This window comes from Gorilla gorilla, chromosome 2 (assembly GCF_029281585.2).
Source record: "Gorilla gorilla gorilla isolate KB3781 chromosome 2, NHGRI_mGorGor1-v2.1_pri, whole genome shotgun sequence".
NCBI lineage: Eukaryota > Metazoa > Chordata > Mammalia > Primates > Hominidae > Gorilla > Gorilla gorilla.
The window spans coordinates 75027000-75046276 of record NC_086017.1 but is presented as its reverse complement, the minus strand read 5'-3'; the positions used below and the strand labels follow the sequence as shown (position 1 = coordinate 75046276).

Here is a 19277-nt window from a genome sequence, read left to right as displayed (position 1 = left end):
TCCTGACCTCAGGTGATCCACCTGCCTCATCGTCCCAAAGTGCTAGGATTACCGGCATGAGCCACCAGCCCAGCCCATTGTAGGCATTTCTTTAGTCAAGTGATTCTTCTCAATCCTGTCCTTTCACTAAAATGTTTGGATGGTTATACTCAGATTTGGGTGGTCATTAGCTTTTCATAACATCTTTTCATAAGGCTGGTTAAAAAAATGTCTGAGTTGCGTTGGGCCAGATATATGGGAGTAGATGGATTTAGTATCATTGAAAATGGTTGCCCTCTTTTATGACTAAGAAATATACAGAGGCAGTGAAAAGAAATTCTTGATGGCAGGACGTAAAAATATGGTTGATAAAATGCCAAGATACCTTTTCTTCTTCTGGGTAGCAACAACACTAAAGGTAAATACTGCTGTTTCTGTAGTTTTATGAAGAAAATGGTTTTCCTCATTCTGTTTCATTGGGACTACCCTGTTCACCCTCCTTTATATCCTGTCTGAGGGTTGTTTCATCTTCTGTGTAGTTGTTGCCCAATAATTTTATCTTTTCTTTCCTCCCATTGTATTTTTCTTGGTTCATAGCCCATCTGTTGTGAATCTCAGATAAAATGTAGTAAAAATTCAGATTTATGGCTAGGGAAAATCAGAATCAGGTGGTTTGCAGTTAAAGAGAAACAGGTCCATAATGGCAAAAATCTAGCAAAATCACTTGCAAACCTAGAATATATCAAGGCCTCTTTCTAGAAAAAATAAGAAAGATAAGTAAAAATGACCAGGTGCTTTCACTTGAACATTTCTACATGGTCAATGCATAGATCAGAAAAAAAAATTGAGGTGGAAGGGAAGCAGTGGCTAAAGGCCTGTGAGTTTACCAAAAAGAAACTTTTTTTTTTTTTTCCAGTTTGTAAGCTCTTGCTTTTCCCAGGAAGATAAAAGGCAGAATTTCAAAGCCACATTTTTTTTTTTTTTTTTTTTGCTCCCAGGAAATGTTTTTGTGTTCGTATTATTGTTACAAAGTTAAACTTTTTTCTCTTTCTTGAACAAATGAATGGCTGGATTATGCCACATGTTGAAGTTGTTAACCTCTTTTAGTAATTTAAACTTTATGAATCAGAATAAGTGAATGAGGGCATTCCAGTCCTTGGCTTCCAGGTTATGGGACAGCCCCTCTCACTGAACTTGGACTTGTATGGTTACTCTCCTTCCTGTGAACAGAACTTGCCTTCTGAAATCAGACGTCTTGGGGGAGAGAATGTGGTGGTCATCTGTTGGCTGCCAAGCCTTTCTTCCTCTGAGAGTTGCTTTTAAAATAGGTAGGGTTTGGGGGAGTAACTTGCTGGAACAGAAAGCTGCAAAAAAGCCGGCAAAGCTTGGCCAACAACCTAGGGTTTAAAAGAAATGTGAAAATTTCATTGCATGCTCTACAACTCCTTTTTACTAACCCCTAGCATAATTCATGCATTTTTCTGCCTGCTTTTCCCCTGTGGGGATTTTGTAATTCCTGGTTTACAGGACAGACAAATGGCAGCCCAGACTATTCACTCATTCATTCATCCATCAATCCATCCATCCATCCATCTATCCATTAACAAAAGTTTACTTAGTGCCTTCTCTATGCTAGGCACTGTGTTACATGTTGAAGATGAAACTGCAAGCATTATCAAGTCTCTGTTGTCCAGGAATTTAGAGTCTGGTCCAAAAGATAAGCATTACTCTTAGCAATTCTACTGAGTGGGTGCATAATAAGAAACAATTAGAAACATATTTAAGCCCTGTAAAGGAATGAAACTGGCTCTAGACTGGGAGAAGGAATGTGATAAAAAGATTCTTCCCAGCAGAATAACTGAGCTAGGATCTTAAGAAGGAGCAGGGGTTAATGGGAGAGAGAAGGGTGTGAGAGGACACTGTAGACTATGGAGGCAGTGAGCACAAGGCCATGTGACACCAACAGCTTGGTACGGCCCACAGGACAGTCAGAGGGCCAGAGCAGCTGAGCACATGGGGAACTGGCTGCATTTGAGGCAGATGAGCTACATGCACAGTGGGCATCTCTGCGAGGGCCTCACAGACTGATTAGGGCTTTTGCTCATTATCCTAAGAGCCATGGGAAGTCATTGAAGGAACATCAACAGAAGGCAGTGCTGTGACATGGTAGATGTTTCACAAGGGACACTCTGGCTGTTAAGTGGAGAATGGAGGAGAATATAGCAAGAAGGAAGCAGTGAGACAGGAGTAGGCTGTCTCTAGGAGAGAATGGTGGCTTTGTCTAGCATGGTGACAGGGAGCTAGGATAGTGGTTGGCAATCAATTGATGGAAAATAACAATAGACAGCCCTAGGTGATGGTTAGGTGTAACGTGAGGGAAAGACAAGGGCAGGCATCAAGAATGAAAGAATGATTCCGAGATTTTTGCCTATGGAATAGGAGGGATGGTAGTACATGTTGGTGCAGTAGGTTATTATGGAGGATGAACAGCCCCGCTATATCTTAGTCACTAGTGTCTGGCAGCCTCCCTCTGTTTGTCTGTGTTTCATTTCCAAGTCAGTCTTCTCTGAGCTGCGATTTGAGAGATGATGTAATGCAGATATTTTGAAAGGTGACCAGTAGCAAAAGGAAGAACAAACTTTTACCAAGCACTTATGTGCCAGGCAGTGAGTTAAGCATTGGGATTCCAGGAGTGAGGAAAATGAGATCACGTTCCTGCCCTCTAGGAGTGTCCAGTCTAACAAGGTAGACAAATAATAAATAATTATGATGACTTTGTTAGTGATTTTTGTTTCTGTGAGAGGTACCATGAGAGTATGGCTAAGTGAGCTGATCTGCTCTGGTGGGAGGGTGCAGGGTCAATGTAGGTGGAGAATTGCAACTTAAGTGAAGACCTGAATGATTAGTTGGCAATGAGAAGAAAAACAAAACCTTCCAGAAAGAGGAAATAAACATTTTTTAAGGTCTAAACGAATCAAAAATATGAAATGTTTAAAGAACTGGCAGAGATGTCCTTCTATCTGATGAAAGTGGGGGATACAGGAGACAGTGACTTATGTCAGGATTGGGGTATAGACAGGTTCTGGCAGATTGGTGCTCCTGGCTTCCACTTACTTGGCATCTGAGAGCTGTTTTTTGCCTCCTCTCCTCATTCCTTAGAACTCAAAGGACACACGAGGAACTGAATTGGGAGAGGCTTGGCACTAACAAAGCAGAAATTGTCAAGGGAAGGGGGAAGAGGAACTATCTACCAGTGAGAGCAAGGAGGGTGGTCTCTGGGAAGAGCTTTTGACTCCCTATTTCTGACTCAAGCGCTGATTCATCCCTTTTATTTTTTGCAATTAGCTTCTTGGTTTGGGATAATTTTATTTGATTACCCTTTAGTTCCCATTAGTTCCCGAGCTTATTTTGACCAGGGTTATAGAAAATGTACCATATGGTAACCACCTTCTTCAAGTCACCCACAGAAGTGTTTTCTCTTGAGTACTTCCCTGGCTGCCTTCTCCAGATGATGTGGCTGTCATTCTTGTCCTGGGTGAGAAAGGAGATTAAGATGGTTTATAAGAAATAAGATGTCACAGTGAAATAGTCTCAAGGCACCGTGTACCTTGCCAGTTTTCTGTTCTAACATGTATTATTTGGTATAAGGATACCCTATAATTCTTAATTTTTTATTTAAAAAATTTTCTCCAGTCTCTTTTCTCAGCTTTAACCTCTTTGACCCACCCAACAGAGCACTCTTTTATTGTGTTTTAAGTTCCTTCTGTGGGCTACCAGAAAAATAGGCCTTATGAAGAGCTCTGCCTCATAGAATAACTTACTTGAAAGGAAGAAAAGTGTCAGGGAGCATTTTAACCTTTCTCATTTTCTAGATACACTCAGCTGAACATTAATTTGAGGTACCTCTTTAGGAAGGAGATCATGCATGTCTTATCTCAACGGCTTTTCTGATAATTCGAGCCGTGTGCCTGTTCCGAGATTGGGAGTTTCTTCTTGGGCGGTTCTGTGGACAGCATGATTGGTTATATCTTGGAAATGAAATAATCTCCCACTTGTACAGTTTTGCTATCAAAGATTTTCAAGCAATTGCTCCTCTGTATGAATACAGAAAAACATAAATAGCTTTTAGGTTTGTTTTGCAACAGATTAGGCACCCTTGATCTTTTTCCTTGGTGTGTGCACATGCACGTGCCTTTATGTGTGTGAGTGCGTGTGTGTGTGTGTGTGTGTGTGTGTGAGGGGGGCAGCAGAGAAAACACATTGCCATGGGAAGAGTGCACAGGACAGGGAATTCGAAATTCCAAATTAGAATCTTGGCTCTGTTTGTCTTCCAGCTATCCATGTAACCCTGAGCAAATCATCCCAATGCCCAAGATTCAATTTCTTCATGTGTAAAATGGAAATAACAATAATAATAATAATTCCCACCTATCTTCATCAAAACACTGTATTGAAAATATGAACAAATGCTTTATACATATGAGAAGACAATGATTAGAATTACTACTTCTCTCTCTCTGGGTAGTCATTCATTCATTGGTCCCTTCATTACCAAAGATGGGGAGTGGCATGATCTGACTTGCTGGTGGAGCACGGCATGGAGGAGAGCTCAAGTGGAGGTAGGGGTGCAGGACTGTGGTGGCTGCAGTTGTCCAGGAAAGAAAGAGCACAGCGGTGACAGAGAGGTTGGAAAAAGGTAGAGAATTGAAGATAAGATAGAGTGGACTGATTAGAATTTTTATGGGGGAGACAAAACTTGAGTTTAAATCATTCAAGAATATGGTGAGTTCTTGGGGACAAATATGTAGAAAACTGTGCTCTGGGAAGGAATAGGTCAGCGAGGATTGGGTGGAAACTACTCCTTGTTTTGTTTTTAATGCCCAAAGTCATACATTTAGAAATGCAAAGGAAGAAAGTTGTTTTCCATGTAAAAGATCACAAGCCATCAAACTGATGATTTTTTGTTGTAAGTAACACATAGCATGAATAATTTCTTTATTAACTTCCAATCACTTTGAACTAATTTCTCACAGTATGGCAATGACAACCTCATAACCCCAAAGAAACTTAAACCTTATAGCATAGTTGAAAATGACTTTTATGTTTTATTGAACAAAAGGATCACTTAAGGGAGAATCACAATGTCCATGGAATACAATAAAACACAGGCTCACATTGGCTGGTACACGCTCATTGTTAATAGAATCAGAATAAACACATCAATACCAAACTATGCAATAAAACCTGCATTATTAATCTACAGAATGGTAATAGAGCTATTACCTGATTTACTTATTCTTTTTTTAAAAAAATATTGCTGAGTGGCAAATGTACAGCATGTGGATATGAGTTAGGTGTTTTGAAATACCACAGCAGCAGACAGTACGTTTTGGAGACTGTGATTGAATTGAATCAACTACAATAAGTAGGTCTACTTTCATTACATTCTCTACTTCTAGATCTGCTAGTACATATTTTTTATGAGAGGAGTTAATACACCATTATTATTCCATTGAAATAAATGAAGGACACATGTATATATCACTTTTCATTAGCAAATTATTGTATATTATCTAGCTATATTTGGGAGAAAATATTTTTTAAATTTCCTGATTATTCTTGCATTTGGTAAGCATTTGTTTTACCATATGGGAGACATTGTTCTAGGCATGGAAATTCACGGAGGACAGGCAGATATTATTTCTGACCTTCTGAATGGGAAGACTGACACATACCCCAAAATGAAACATGCCAATTAGTAAAATAACTGCAAGTTGTAACATTATGCAGGGCTTAGTATATGTGAGAGGGCTTTGGGCTTTAGTCTGAGTATGATGGGTAGGTTATGTAAAGTTCTGGGCAAGGGAGTGTTGAGATCAGGTATAGATTAAAGACTATAATTTTGCTACCTGGTAAAGAATAGATTGGGCAGAATAGAATAGCCAGTAAGTGCAATACAACAGGCTCAACATCATTAGTCATTAGAGAATGCACATCGAAACTATAATGAGTTACCACAGTGAGATATCAGTTCACATCCACTAGGAAGACTGTAATCAAAATGACAGATATAGTAAGTGTTGGCAAGGGTGTGGAGGAATTGCTAGTGAGAATGTAAAATAGTGCAGTCACTTTGGAAAACAGGCAATTCATCAAAACGGTAAACACAGAGTTAACCATATGACCTACCAATTCTACTCCTATGTATATATCCAGGACAATTAAAAATACGTGTCCACAGAAACACTTGCACATGAATGCTAATAGCAGCATTATTCAAAGCAGCTAAAAAGTAGAAGTAAACTAAATGTTTATCAGCTGATAAATGGATAAATAAAATGTGGTATAGCTACACAATGGAATATTATTCAGTCATAAAAAGGAATGAAGTTCTGATATATATCACAACTTTGATGAACCTTAAAAACGTTATAACTAAAATAAGCCAATCAGAAAAGACCACATAGTACAGGACTCCTTTTATATGAAATGTCCAGAATATGCAAATTCATAGAAACGAAAGGTTGATTAGAGTTTGTCAGGGGTTTGGGGGTGGGAATGAGGGATGACTGACAATGGGTACGGGTTTTTTCGGGGGAGCAATGATAATGCTCTGGAATTAGTGTTGATGGTTGCAAAACTCTACAAATATACTAAAATGAATCATATATTTAAGTGGATGAATTGGATGGTATGTGAATTGTATCTCATTACAGATGTTGAGAAGAAGAGAAAGATAAATGAAAGGGGAGACCAATGAGAACATGTGTTACGTGACTGCCCTCTCTTCTTGCTATAGGTCAGAACTGGCCAGGCCATGGAACTGCTCTTGGGGAATGAATGTGCCAAATATATAAGTACTAGCAGTCAGGATTCCCTCCGTGCCTCCTTCTGTACCTCATGTACCAGCCCCACAAAATGACCTGCCATTTCTCTGAGCGAGCCATGCACTTTCTTTCTACTTACCTTTGCTGAGGTGTGACTATGCTTTCTTTTCTTTTTCTCTCTACTAGGAAAAAAAAATCACCAGTTCTGCAAGCTTAGTTCATATTCCTCCTTGAAACTCTCCTTGGTTGCCTGGCCCTATAATACATCATTCTAATTTTCTGTAAGCCCTTGACATGTGGCTTGTGCCTCTGCAAGATCTCAGCCATATAGCATTTCAAAGACTCGCTTTGAATTCTCTCTTTCTCTATCTCCTTCTCTCCCTTCCTCCCTTTTATCTTTCTTGCTTTCCTTTCTCTCTTTCTTTCCAACTCCTGTGTCTGTCTCCATCCACGCATTTTTCACAACCAAAAGGAGTTTCTTTGCCCCTTTAAAGTCCCTACACTTCTCTCCTGTTATCCAGTATCCATAGTTCTGTTCACCATTGGTTTCCTAAGTAAGGCTATATGTATAACAGACATTCATTCTTCTTACAGAGGTCCACCTTATTGTCATTACAACACTTCCCTTTCTTCTTACAGAACTTAAGTTCTGTTGGAGATTTTCAGCAGGATATAATAAGTAAATTTTTCATAATCCATTCAACAAAAGTTTTCAATAAGTATTTATGGAGCAATTACGACGTGCCGGGCACTAGTTCCTAGGAATACAGCTGGGAAGAAAACAGTCCAAGGACTTTGGTAATATATAAGATCAGAGCACGGCAAGTGCACTGCAAAGACTTATATTGAGTGATGTTAGAAAGGATGAGTCAGAGGCAGCTTAAGTTTGGGTGGGCAAGCAAGGATGGTGAGGAGGTAGCATTCGAATGTGATCTGAATGACAAGGAGGAGCACAGAAGCCTTTCTGGTAGAGGGAACAGCTCAGGAATAGCCTAGTGTCAGAAGGCACTTGGAATGTTCAATGAACTGCATAATGTTTAGCATAACTGTAATTTGGTACGCAAAGGAGAGAGAGAGGCATAGGCACAGTTGAAGAGTTAGGCAGGGGCTAGATCTTATGTTTGAATGTTGGGGTAAGGCATTGAGATTGCTTTTAACCGCAAGGGGACACCGTAAGAAATTGACACATGCACCAGTCTTTAAATGGGTTGGAGTTTAGAGATTTCATGTGTTTATTTTTATTTTTTGCCTATAAAGAAAGTAACACACCAGTCCAGAATGTGAAAAAAAAAAAGTAGAGAAATGGGCAAGAGGAGAAATGAAGCTGTTTACTCTACCTGAGCATCCAAAATGAAATACACAAAATATTGATCTTCAAGTGAACAAAAGATAACCCCTAGGGATGCTATTGCCAGAGGTGGCGCAGTAAGTATTGTGGATTTCATATATTTGCATAATTCAATTTCAGCTCAAAGACAACAGGAAAGAATTCTTTTTTTTTAATCAGGGAGAGTTTTAAAAGCCTTTCTATTGCCACACAGAAGACAATGTACATCTTTTAAAAAAAATTTTTTTATATAGAATCTCACTCTGCCAGCAGGCTGGAGTGCAATGGTGTGATCTTTGCTCACTACAACCTCCGCCTCCTGGGTTCAAGCGATTCTCCTGCCTTAGCCTCCCGAGTAGCTGGGACTACAGGCGTGCACCATCATGCCCAGGTAATTTTTGTATTTTTAGTAGAGACAAGGTTTCATCATGTTGGCCAGGATGGTCTCAATCTCCTGACCTCGTGATCTACCTGCCTCGGCATCCCAAAGAGCTGGGATTATACGCAGGAGCCACCGCGCCCGACTGAGAATGTACATCTTATGGGGGAACTGATGAGAGATCCTATTGCTTAGAGAGAGAAAGAACTGTAGCATCACATATTTCCAACCAGAATTTGAAAGAGCATTTTAGGGGAAGCAATGTATCCCAATAGAAACCCATTAAATAGACCAGAAGCTTCAATAATGTTTATTCCTTTTGGGTATCACAAATTCCACTCCCAGGAATTTATCATAAAGAAAAGATCACAGACTTGCACAAACATTAGGGGATGTTCAACCATTTTTTTTAAAAATAGTAAAGTTTGGAAACCTAAATAGCCAGTAATAGAGGAATAGTTAAAGAAATACTCCTACGCAATGTAGTATTCTGCATAAGGCACAATAATGTTTCGAAGAATATATAATGACAAAGATTTTTCCCATGAAGTATGATTAAGTAAAAAATATGAAATCCCCCCTTACCCCGTAATTGGTGGTTAGATGGGAAAAAATTAAGTTATAAAATACCATATACACTTTGGTATTAATTGTTCAATTGTATATTTTAGAAGAGAACTTTTTCAAAATGTTTAAAGTGGCCATTTCGAGATATTCCATAGCAGAAGGTTTGAAACTTTCTCCCCTCCACTGTTTTCTGAAATTTCTAAAGTGAATATAAGTAAAAAATTAATAATTTATAATGATTAAAAATTAGTAAAAATAGCTAAATATTTGCCTGCTGTGTGCCAGGCACTAAGTGGTTTACCTTATCATCAATAAATTTATTTATGATAAATGATTACAACCATATTCTGACACAGGTACTATTATCAATCCCATTTACTTTTGATAAGATTGAAGCAAAAATAGATACTAACAATGGGCCTGGCACGGTGGCTTATGCCTGTAATCCCAGCACTTTGGGAGGCCGAGGCGGGCGGATCACGAACTCAGGAGATAGAGATCATCCTGGGCAACATGGTGAAACCCCATCTCTAGTGAAAATACAAAAATTAGCTGGGCATGGTGGTGCTTGCCTGTAATCCCAGCTACTCAGGAGGCTGAGGCAGGAGAATTGCTTGAACCAGGGAGTTGGAGGTTGCAGTGAGCCGAGGTTGCACCACTGCACTCCAGCCTGGTGACAGAGTGAGACTCCATCTCAAAAAAAAAAAAAAAATTGTTAATAATGTACCTAAGTTGTGCACCTATCAAATATCGGCACTGGGTTTAGCACTGCAGGCAGTCTGACATCACAGTCCACCCCGTCAATGGTGGCATTATACTTCTATTAATAGCAAATGCTTAAGCAGAAAGTAAAGTCTCTCTGTGACCAGACAGTATGAAACTGTTTTGCTCAAAGTCATTGTTAAGAGATGATCACCAATTCCTCAGTGAGGAATGGCTAGAGACTATGCGTCATTTATTACAAATTTTATACAATGTAGATTTCCTTATAGAATTCAGATTCCATTGTTTTCCACGAGCCTCTCAGGTTTTATGATTAAATAACATATCAGGGTATTCTCATATGTAGGTCCTTGGACAAGTGAACCATACCAGACTTTATGAGTCAAGATTCTGATGTCTCCACAGTGGGAAAAATCAGACAAGCTGACTTTACATAATTCTGACTTACCTGGGCTTCATTCTATCTGGGTTTGCAGTGTACTCTACCACCTTCACTTACGGTGGCCTTATTGTGCCTGTTGGCTTGGGTTAGATCTTGTTATGTACACTTTTTATAGAGCTAGACACTATCCTTGAAACAAAAGCATGCAATACGAGGCGTGAAAAGAAGACTTTGTAGCTGGGGTGAGACTGGAATGAAATTTAGAAAGAGGCTGTAGTGAGAATTGTCCATAACTGTGACAACAGTATGGATCACGTGATATATATTATTGAGTGCCTGGTACTTGCCAGGCATTGCACCAAGTGCACATAATATATGTTATCTGTATTTACTCCTCACAATAGTCTGTGAGATGGGTATTATTCTCCCCACCTTATGCATGAGGAAGCTGATGTATACAGAGGTAAATTGTCCGTGGTCATGCAGCCAGTACTAGTGTTTCTGATCACAAAGCTATTTTTGCTTCCACAATGGCAAATGGCATCTTTCACAGCCACTAGCATGTCTCTGTTCCTTCCTCAAAAATAAATCCTTAAATTATTGTTTCAATTATCATTTTACTTATACTACATGATAAAGAAATTAAATTTTTTTCTTTTTGTGAGCTTTCAGCCTCCTTTGGAGAGAAAGAATCTTTTCCCTCTTATTATAAAAACTCTTCGTTGAAATGTCTGTGTTCCTTCAGCTGCCCCTGGGGATTCATGTTCCTGAGTTGGACTGGCAGAGAATGTGATGTTTCTCCACGAGGGACTCTGGGAGTAGTCTGATCATTGTGAAATGATTTCAGTAGTCACTGAGTCAGAGTGGCTGGAAGACTTTGGAATCTGACAAATTCACACCCTTTTTTGTTTACCTGCCACTGTGGCTTACTCTGGGTATTCCCAGGCAACATGGCTGATGTCCCGGTTACTCTGGTAACTGTAAGGAACTGAGAGGCTTTCTTGCTTTGCGTCTCTCTAGCCTGTCCTTCAGGCAGCATCGGCGGCTGCCACCACAGGAAGAGCTAGTCTTTGTCGGAGAACTGGGCTCTTTTTTGGCCTTGTAAGAAATCAGAGCCATGTTACTGGGACAGCCCCTCTGTCTTTGCCTGCGTCTTGCCAGAAATTCCTAACTGATTGTCAGCAGTTATGCTGTGTTCCTTCCAACTGGACATTCCCATTTAAATGTATTGTCACTGCAGCCAGGGTCATTTGCAGCTTGTTTTTAACATGGTACCTTTCCCCCATGGGTTTTCTATACCCCTGTCCACTCTCATGTTGGTCCTGAGAAAGTTACCCTTTTTCACTCTGACGTTTAACACACACTCTCAGGGATTATGGTGTTTACAATGTCACTTTCAGCACTGCATTTTTCTTTTAGTTTATTCCTCAATGAATGATAATGCATTTTTTAAAAAATCACTCTTTTTCTTACACAAATAATAATAATGTTAATTTTAGAAAATCAAACAGAAAAAATTAAAATTGCCTACAATTAAAGTGGCCAGAGATTACTAGCGTCAACATGCTGGTGTCTTCTCTTCCTATTGGCATGCGTTCTATATTTTATGGGTAGAGGCACACATACAGCTATGTAGTTGTGAACATTTATTTTGAAAATTTGGGAAGAAACACAGCACATTTAAAAATTTTGGCCTGGCATGGTGGCTCATACCTGCAATCCCAGCACTTTGCGAGGGTTAGGTGGGAAGATCGCTTGAGGCCAGGAGCTTGAGACCAGCTTGGGCAATATAGGAAGACTCTGTGTCTACAAAATATTTAAAAGTTAGCTGGATGTGGTGATGTGAACCTGTGGTCCCAGCTAGTCAGGGGGCTGAGGAGGGAGGATTGCTTAAGCCTGGGAGGTTCAGGCTACAGTGAGACATGATTGTACCACTGTACTCCAGTCTGGGTGACAGAGCAAGACCCTGTCTCTCAAAAAAACAAAAAAAACAAAACAAAACAAAACAAAAACAAACAAAAAAAACCCCAAATCCCCAAAACTGGCTGTGGTTTTAGCTGGTCTTCCAAGGAAGATGAATACATTTCTGTTTGAGGTAATTGTTGTTTTGTTCAGGCCAACACTTATGTTTCCCTTGATAAAAAGCTATAATGTGTATATATTATAGTATACAAATATTTAGTGTAGAATTTAAGAAATTCTTACGTATGTATATACACGTATATAACCACAACCAAGATCAAGATATAGAATATATTCAGACCCCATCCCTAGAAGATTCCCTCATGACCCTTCCCAGTCAGTAACCCCTTTTCGCTAAGAGGAAACCACTGTTATAACTTCTATCACCATAGATTAGTTTTGTTAGCTCTTGAACTTCAGGTACATGGAATCACACATTCTTTTGTGTCTGATGCTTTTGCTTAATATTGTGTCTGTGAAAGTCACCCATGTTGTTGAGCTTAATGGTAGTCCTTTTTTTTTATTACTGCATAGTATTCCTTGTCTCAGTATACTACAGTTTATTTTGTTGATGGAGATTTGAATTGTTTTCTGTTTTAGGCTCTTACGAACAAGAATGACGTTCTAAGGCTGAGGCCTTTGCTGTCATTGCATCGTCTCCCAACTTCTTCCTCTGGCCTTCCCTTTCCCCACCACTGTCAATCTTGAAGAACTCCCTAATCATCTTTTCTCATGCTAATAATCACCATCTCACAGTCTACTTCTTGACCTGATCTGCAACAACAGCCCTGATGGATTTATTATATCAAATTGGCTATGGTGTTTTACTTTGCTCTAAGACTTAGAAATTCTGAACCTTACGAGTCAAGTTTTCATAAGGCCCTGAACACAAAAGAGATAACAACTGGCATGCTAGGTGCACTGTCAGAGTGAATGTCATAATCAAAGGTGATTTTCCAAACATGAATGAACATTTTGTAGGTTTCTAGGCAAAAATTTCATGTAAAATGAGAAAAGTGGTGTATTAGGAGGTATAATCTGGCTTTGTATGTACGAAACGAATTGGAGAAGAAACCTGTTAGACAAGTACAATTGTTCCAACATAAGGAAACAATAAGAAAGAAGGGATGTGAGAGCCTTTGTGGAGAGAGGAGGAACAGGTTGAGGGCACTGTGGCTGTGTGTGGAATTGTCAATGTGGAAAGTGGAGAAGTTAATGATAACACCAATGCTCTGAATCCAGATGGCCAATGTAGCATTTCTCATTCCATTCATTTGAGCTTTGGGGAAGAAGAAAAGAGTGTAAAGGAGTAAGCTTTTGAAAAATATAGATGTCAGGAGGAAATACTGGTGTGTGGTTAAGGAGATGCAGAGTTCAGTTTTAGAGCTGGTGGAATGATAAGAAAAGGATGCATCAAAGAATAGGAGAGGTGAGCCTTTTGTGTAAGGAAGGAATTAAAACAAAAGAGATAAAGATTGGGGCAGCAGGGTTATATCTTGTATTAGTTATCTATTGCTGTACAACCAATTACCCTAAAATGTAGCAACTTAAAAGGACTACATATTTACAATTTCACAGATTCTGTGGATCAGGAAACCAGGTGCCACGTATAGCTGGGTCCTCTAGCTTTGGGTCTCTCACAGGGCTGTAGTCATCTCAAGGCTTGCCTGGGGAGGATTCACTTCTAAGAACACTCATGTGTTTGTTGGCAGGCTTCCAATCCTTGTGGGTTGTTGGAGTGAGTTTCAGCTCCTCATAAGCTGTGAACCACCCTTGGTTTCTTGCCACGTGGGCATCTCCATCGGGCAGCTCACAACATGGCAGCAAGCAAGCAAGAGGGTAAGAGAGACTGCCAGCAACAGAGACAGAAAGCCAGCGAGATGCAGGTAAGACTGCAACCACATCATGGAAATGACATCTCATCACCTGTGCTATGTTCCGTTTGTTAAGACTGAGTCAGTAGGTTCTGTGCACAAAGGAAGGGGATTCCACAGGTGCCTGCGTACCAGGAGGCAGAGGTTGCTAGGAGCCCTGTCAGAGCTGCCGACCACATCTACATAAAGTAATATTCGAGGACATGGTGCTACTTCACTACGGAAAAGCTCTCTAAGCATTTTTTGCCTCCTACAACCTTGCTGTTAGAAACTTCCATAAAGTATTAGAAATGTTTTCCTTTGATAGAAGACCATATGTCAGTGGAGATGTTTTTGTCATTTACTAATGCACTCAGTAACTTGATTTGAAAAGTGAACTGTGCAATACTGTATAATTTCAAATGCTTTTCTAGCAAAAATGTATTACCTTTAATTAGACTGATTTAAAGCTGTTAAGATTCTTGTCAGAAATAATTTTTAAGTGGATGTGTCAAGATAACAGCAGTTGTCAAGTGAAGAAAATGGTAATTTGTGCATGTGCTGTCTGGCTTATGAGCAACTGGGTCTTTAAATACTAGCTGAGCGTTTGTGCTTACAATCCCTCTTAAAGCAGCCACTCTGGCAGTTAAGGATTCAAACTGTTGAAATGCTATTGTTTGTGGTAAATATTTGTCCTATGACTACGGAATTAAATTTGGTTCCTGCCCTGTAATACAGACAAAAGCACCACTAAGAAGGGAATGCGTTTAAGCAATTCAGTTTTCCAATTGGTCCAGCACAGAACATGAGCAAAGCATTCTGGGTGATTACAGTGGAATAATGATAATCATAAAGACCATTGTTTGATGAAAGCAAACCGGGTGACTTGAAGCATTTGAAAAAACTTGAATTCTATCTTGCAATGTTTTTAGGCTATTCATTTCTTTAGCAAGCTTTTGTTATTGGGCAGTGGAAAGGCGGGCTTTTTCTTGACTTTGTGGCGGGGTTTCTTAGTAGTGGCACTATTGACTTTGGGGACATATAATTCTTTGTTGGGGGCGGGGGTTCTGTCCTGTGCACTGTAAGTTGTTTAGCACCATTTCTGGCTTCAACCCTCTGGATGCCAGTAGCTCTGTTCTTCCCCATCCCCACCCCAGTTTTGATAATTAAATATATTTCCAGACAATGCCAGACGTACTCAAAGGTAGGGGGAAGAAGGGAAAATCACCATGCTATGGGAATCAACATAGCTTTTTGATATGGTTTGGCTTTGTGCCCCCACTGAAATCTTATCCTGAATTTGTAATCTCCAGGTGTTGAGGAAGAGACTTGGTGGGAAGTTATTGGATTATGGGGGCTGTTGCTTTCATGCTGTTCTCGTGATAGTGGGTAGATTCTCACAAGATCTGATGGTTTTATAAATGGTAATTTTTCCTGAGAAGCTCTCACAGGCTCTTCTTTCTCCTGCCACCATGTGAAGAAGGTCCTTGCTTCCCCTTCCATCATGATTGTGTTTCTTGGGGCTTCCTCAGCCATGTGGGACTGTGAGTCAGTTAAACTTCTTTTCTTTATAAATTACTCAGTCTCGGGCAGTTCTTTATAGCAGTGTGAGAACGGACTAATACACTTTTGGCTTAGGAAATTCTAAATTAACAGGATTTAATATGTTAAATTTATAAATATTTTGTCTTTTCTGTTAGTCCTCCAGAGCATCCACATGCTATATAAGATTATATATTCTCTTATTGATTCAGTTAATAGGCATTTGTTAAGTGCTTACTACCTGCAAAAGACGTTACCCAGGTATTAGGGAGATAAGGAGAAAAACAGATATAGATTTTTTTTTTGTCCTGAAGAAGCTTGAGATGTGTGGCAGTGGGGCAGGGACTTAGGTCATTCATACACATAACAGTAATGCAAGTAGAAAGCACCAAGTTTGACCAAAGAGCTAAAATTTTCTGAAATGTAGATCTGAGAAATAATCTAATGTAATTATTTATAATGTAAATTATTTCCTTCTATTTCAGAAATTTCAGAAATAATGTAAATAGAAGGAAAGGAACTTCTATTTTTCTCTTGCAGACAAGTGGTGGGTTAAAAGCTCAACCCTGAGCTGAATTTAATAGGGTGAGGTTGACCTGTAGTTTAGGCACATGAGAGTAGGTTTTGGGTTGGGACTGAAACTCCGGAATATAACATCAAGTCTAATGGGGCAAGGCAGGGAGATGGAAACCCAGCCTGAAGCCCATGGTTCTCAATTACAAGTAGCAAAATGGAGGCAGCACATTCAAGGGGACCAACAGAGACAGGCACTGGAGAAGGTCCCAGAAACACAGACAGCACCTGGTGCCTTTGGTAGGAAAACTGCTCATATCTCCCTGGAGCAATGAGAGATGTAAAAGGACTACACTAGTTTGATGAAAAGAGAGGCCTTTCAGTGGAATCAAAATGATTATTCTCCAATGTATGGTGCTCAGAAACTCAGCAGTGGTGTATGGAGAGCAAGTCCAAACCAAATAGAGGCCGCAGAAGACAAGATATCAAAAGGTTCTCTTTCCAGGTACCTACCACAGACTGGCTGCTTGCCCAACATCTCCATCAGTAGAGCTTTGACGTTTGAGCCAGCCTTCTGAAAAAAGCAAAAATTCTCCTGGAGATGGCATTAGTAGCCACAAATCTCTTGGTGGTACAATTCTTGAAGTATATTCCTAAGACTTTTAATGGCTGTTATTGTGAAGAGTTCTATTAACAAGTGTGTTTTTGGAATGACAGGTAAAACAAGAGAAACATATGCCTTCACTGTAAAAATTGTCAGTCTTTCAGGTACACCATAAACCTCAAATCGAGGGATATGATGGGAAGCCTTTCCCAGATTTATTTGACTACAAAGCTATTTCATTGTGTAGCATCTGTGCTTTGGTAACCGTGCCTTGTTGTGAATGAGTCTGTGAAATAAGTGGCTTTTGCCAACTCTCTGAACTTTAAGTGAGTAGGGAGATTGCAGGGAAAATACATCAGCATGTGAGTATTCACAGACCCCTCCCTCCCTCACCTGCTATGAAAAACCTGACTTTGCCTGCCTGGCCCACCATTTCTCCTGCTCCACCTAATAGGTCGCTGGCTTGATCACCAACTTCTTGGTTTTTATTATTACAATCACTGTAAGTGGTGAGGTCTGGAGATTGTAGCTCATTACTCTAGAAAGGTCAAAGAGTAAATGGTAGAAGAAAATAAATAGAACTATTAAAGGGGAAATTAAAAGTGGGACTGTTTGGAGGGGGTGGTTGTCAGTACCTGAGCAGGCAGGTGAGTGGCCTTGAGAGCAGCCTTTGTGCATCTTGGAACTTTCGAAAGGAGGAATGGTTGGTAATTGAATGTTTTTTTGAGTTCTACAAAAGTAATTCTGAAGTTTTTTTAAAACCAAACTGTAGTAAACACAAAGTGTTTTTTATTTACTTATGACTTCTAGGATGGATTTCTTTAAATGTGAAAATGAGATCAAGTGGGATTTTAAGGCAGGATTTAAAAGGTCTATGTTTATAAGAATTATTCCAGAAAATATTTAATGGGAAGCAGAGGTCATGGGTTAAAGTGAAAGAGGGTCAGAGGATGTGTGTATTCTGGTAATAAAGACAGAATGGGATGATATGGTAAATAACTGTCATTTTTTAATCTTTTCTACTTACCTCTCAGAATAACAAGCACCCTATTTCTAGGAACAGCTCTTCCACTCCATGTGGTTCTGAGGAGCTGCCAATCACAGGACATGGCCCTGCAGCCGTAGGAATGGACATAAAAAGTAGGCCTGGCCAATCATAGTAACTGGTTTCCGTGGCCACAGGGATGAGCACATGACCCAATTTAGGCCAATCAGAGTCCTTCCCTGCAGTTTCATAGAGAGAGATAATGGAATAGAGAAGCTCTGGTGTTACTAAGCAGGAAATGAAAGCCCAGAGTTGTCTGCATCCACACCTCTTTTACCATTTCCTCATTCAACCCGGCCACGAGGAAGAAGCCAGTCTATAGAAAAGGAAGAAGACAACATGTAGAACCTGAGCTTGGAGATGGAGGGAGATAGTAAAATGTAATCACATTGTCTAAGTCACTGGGCTTCCTGGGGCCAGCTTACTCCTGGACTTCCCTGCTATTTGAACGCATCATTCCAGTTTGGCTTAACTCAGAAAGTTTAGTTTCTGACACTTGTAACCAAAGGAGTCCGGGTGAATCAATGTTCTGAGTGCCTTGAGGACAGAAAGCTGTCAGTGGCTGCAATGAGGAAGAAAGGCCACGCTGATGGGGTGAGAAGGTGTTGCTGTCAACTTCCCATGAGCCCTATTTGCTTAGAGCAGGTCCTCATGGTATAAAGAGGGAGTGGGAATCATATAGGGGTGAGAACTGAGAAATTAATGTCCTCTTGCCTTGAGTTGGCTGCCTTCCTGGGGTGATGTGGCAAGAAGAGTTGGGTTCCTTGAATGGTAGTTTGGTTTTGTGTTACCACAATTTATGCTATAAATATTGATCTGTTTTCTTTCTTATCTGTTTCATCGCTGTAGTTGCTATGCTACATTTCAGTTAAAAAATACATGTCCACAATTTTTATTGGTTGCTTGTTTTAATTATTTCTTTATGGTTAGATGAGGCTGTATATGCAAAGAAACATGTGATGCTTCTTTATGGTCATCTGGCATGGTCTACAGACATGACGAAATGAGGCACAGTCTACCCACATTGGCTGAGTGTGATGATTCATAACACCAACGCAGGGAGGCGTGTTTTACTACATTGGCCTCTATAGTTTCTCCTCAAACACACTCCCCATGTATTTCCTTCAGAAATTCAATTCATGCTGCACAAATTAATGTCTCATTTTTGTATCTTTATGAAAGGCAATAACTTAGATGATACGCTTTGAAGTAGGAAGCATTGGAGTTCTTGAAAGAAAAGACAGACACCGTATTGATTTTTCACTGTGAACCAAAAATGCAAATAAGAGCACTATATGTTTTCTTTTTCTTGTTATTTATGTATTTTTTTCTTTTCTTTTCTTTTCTTTTTTTTTTTTTTTGAGTCTCGCTTTGTCGCCCAGGCTGGAGTGCAGTGGTATGATCTTGGTTCACTGCAAACTCTGCCTACCGGGTTCACGCCATTCTCCTGCCTCAGCCTCCAGAGCAGCTGGGACCACAGGCACCCGCCACCACGTCTGGCCAATCTTTTGCATTTTTTAGTAGAGATGGGGTTTCACTATGTTAGCCAGGATGGTCTCGATCTCCTGACCTTG

The 19277-nt window shown here is 40.0% G+C and overlaps 1 long non-coding RNA gene across 2 annotated transcripts; it reads right to left on the bottom strand.

The window, feature by feature from the left end:
- Positions 1 to 1216: 1216 nt before the first annotated feature.
- On the bottom strand, positions 1217 to 17822 carry LOC129532788 (uncharacterized). 2 transcript variants are annotated; one of them, XR_008678719.2, is made up of 4 exons: positions 17686 to 17822; positions 3883 to 4073; positions 3413 to 3510; positions 1217 to 1376 (listed from the first exon to the last, which is right to left on the bottom strand). It is a non-coding gene; the product is annotated as an uncharacterized lncRNA (long non-coding RNA). The 2 variants fall into 2 exon arrangements; XR_008678718.2 differs by having other exon boundaries at positions 1223 to 1376; positions 3427 to 3510.
- Between the last annotated feature and the right edge of the window lie 1455 nt (positions 17823 to 19277).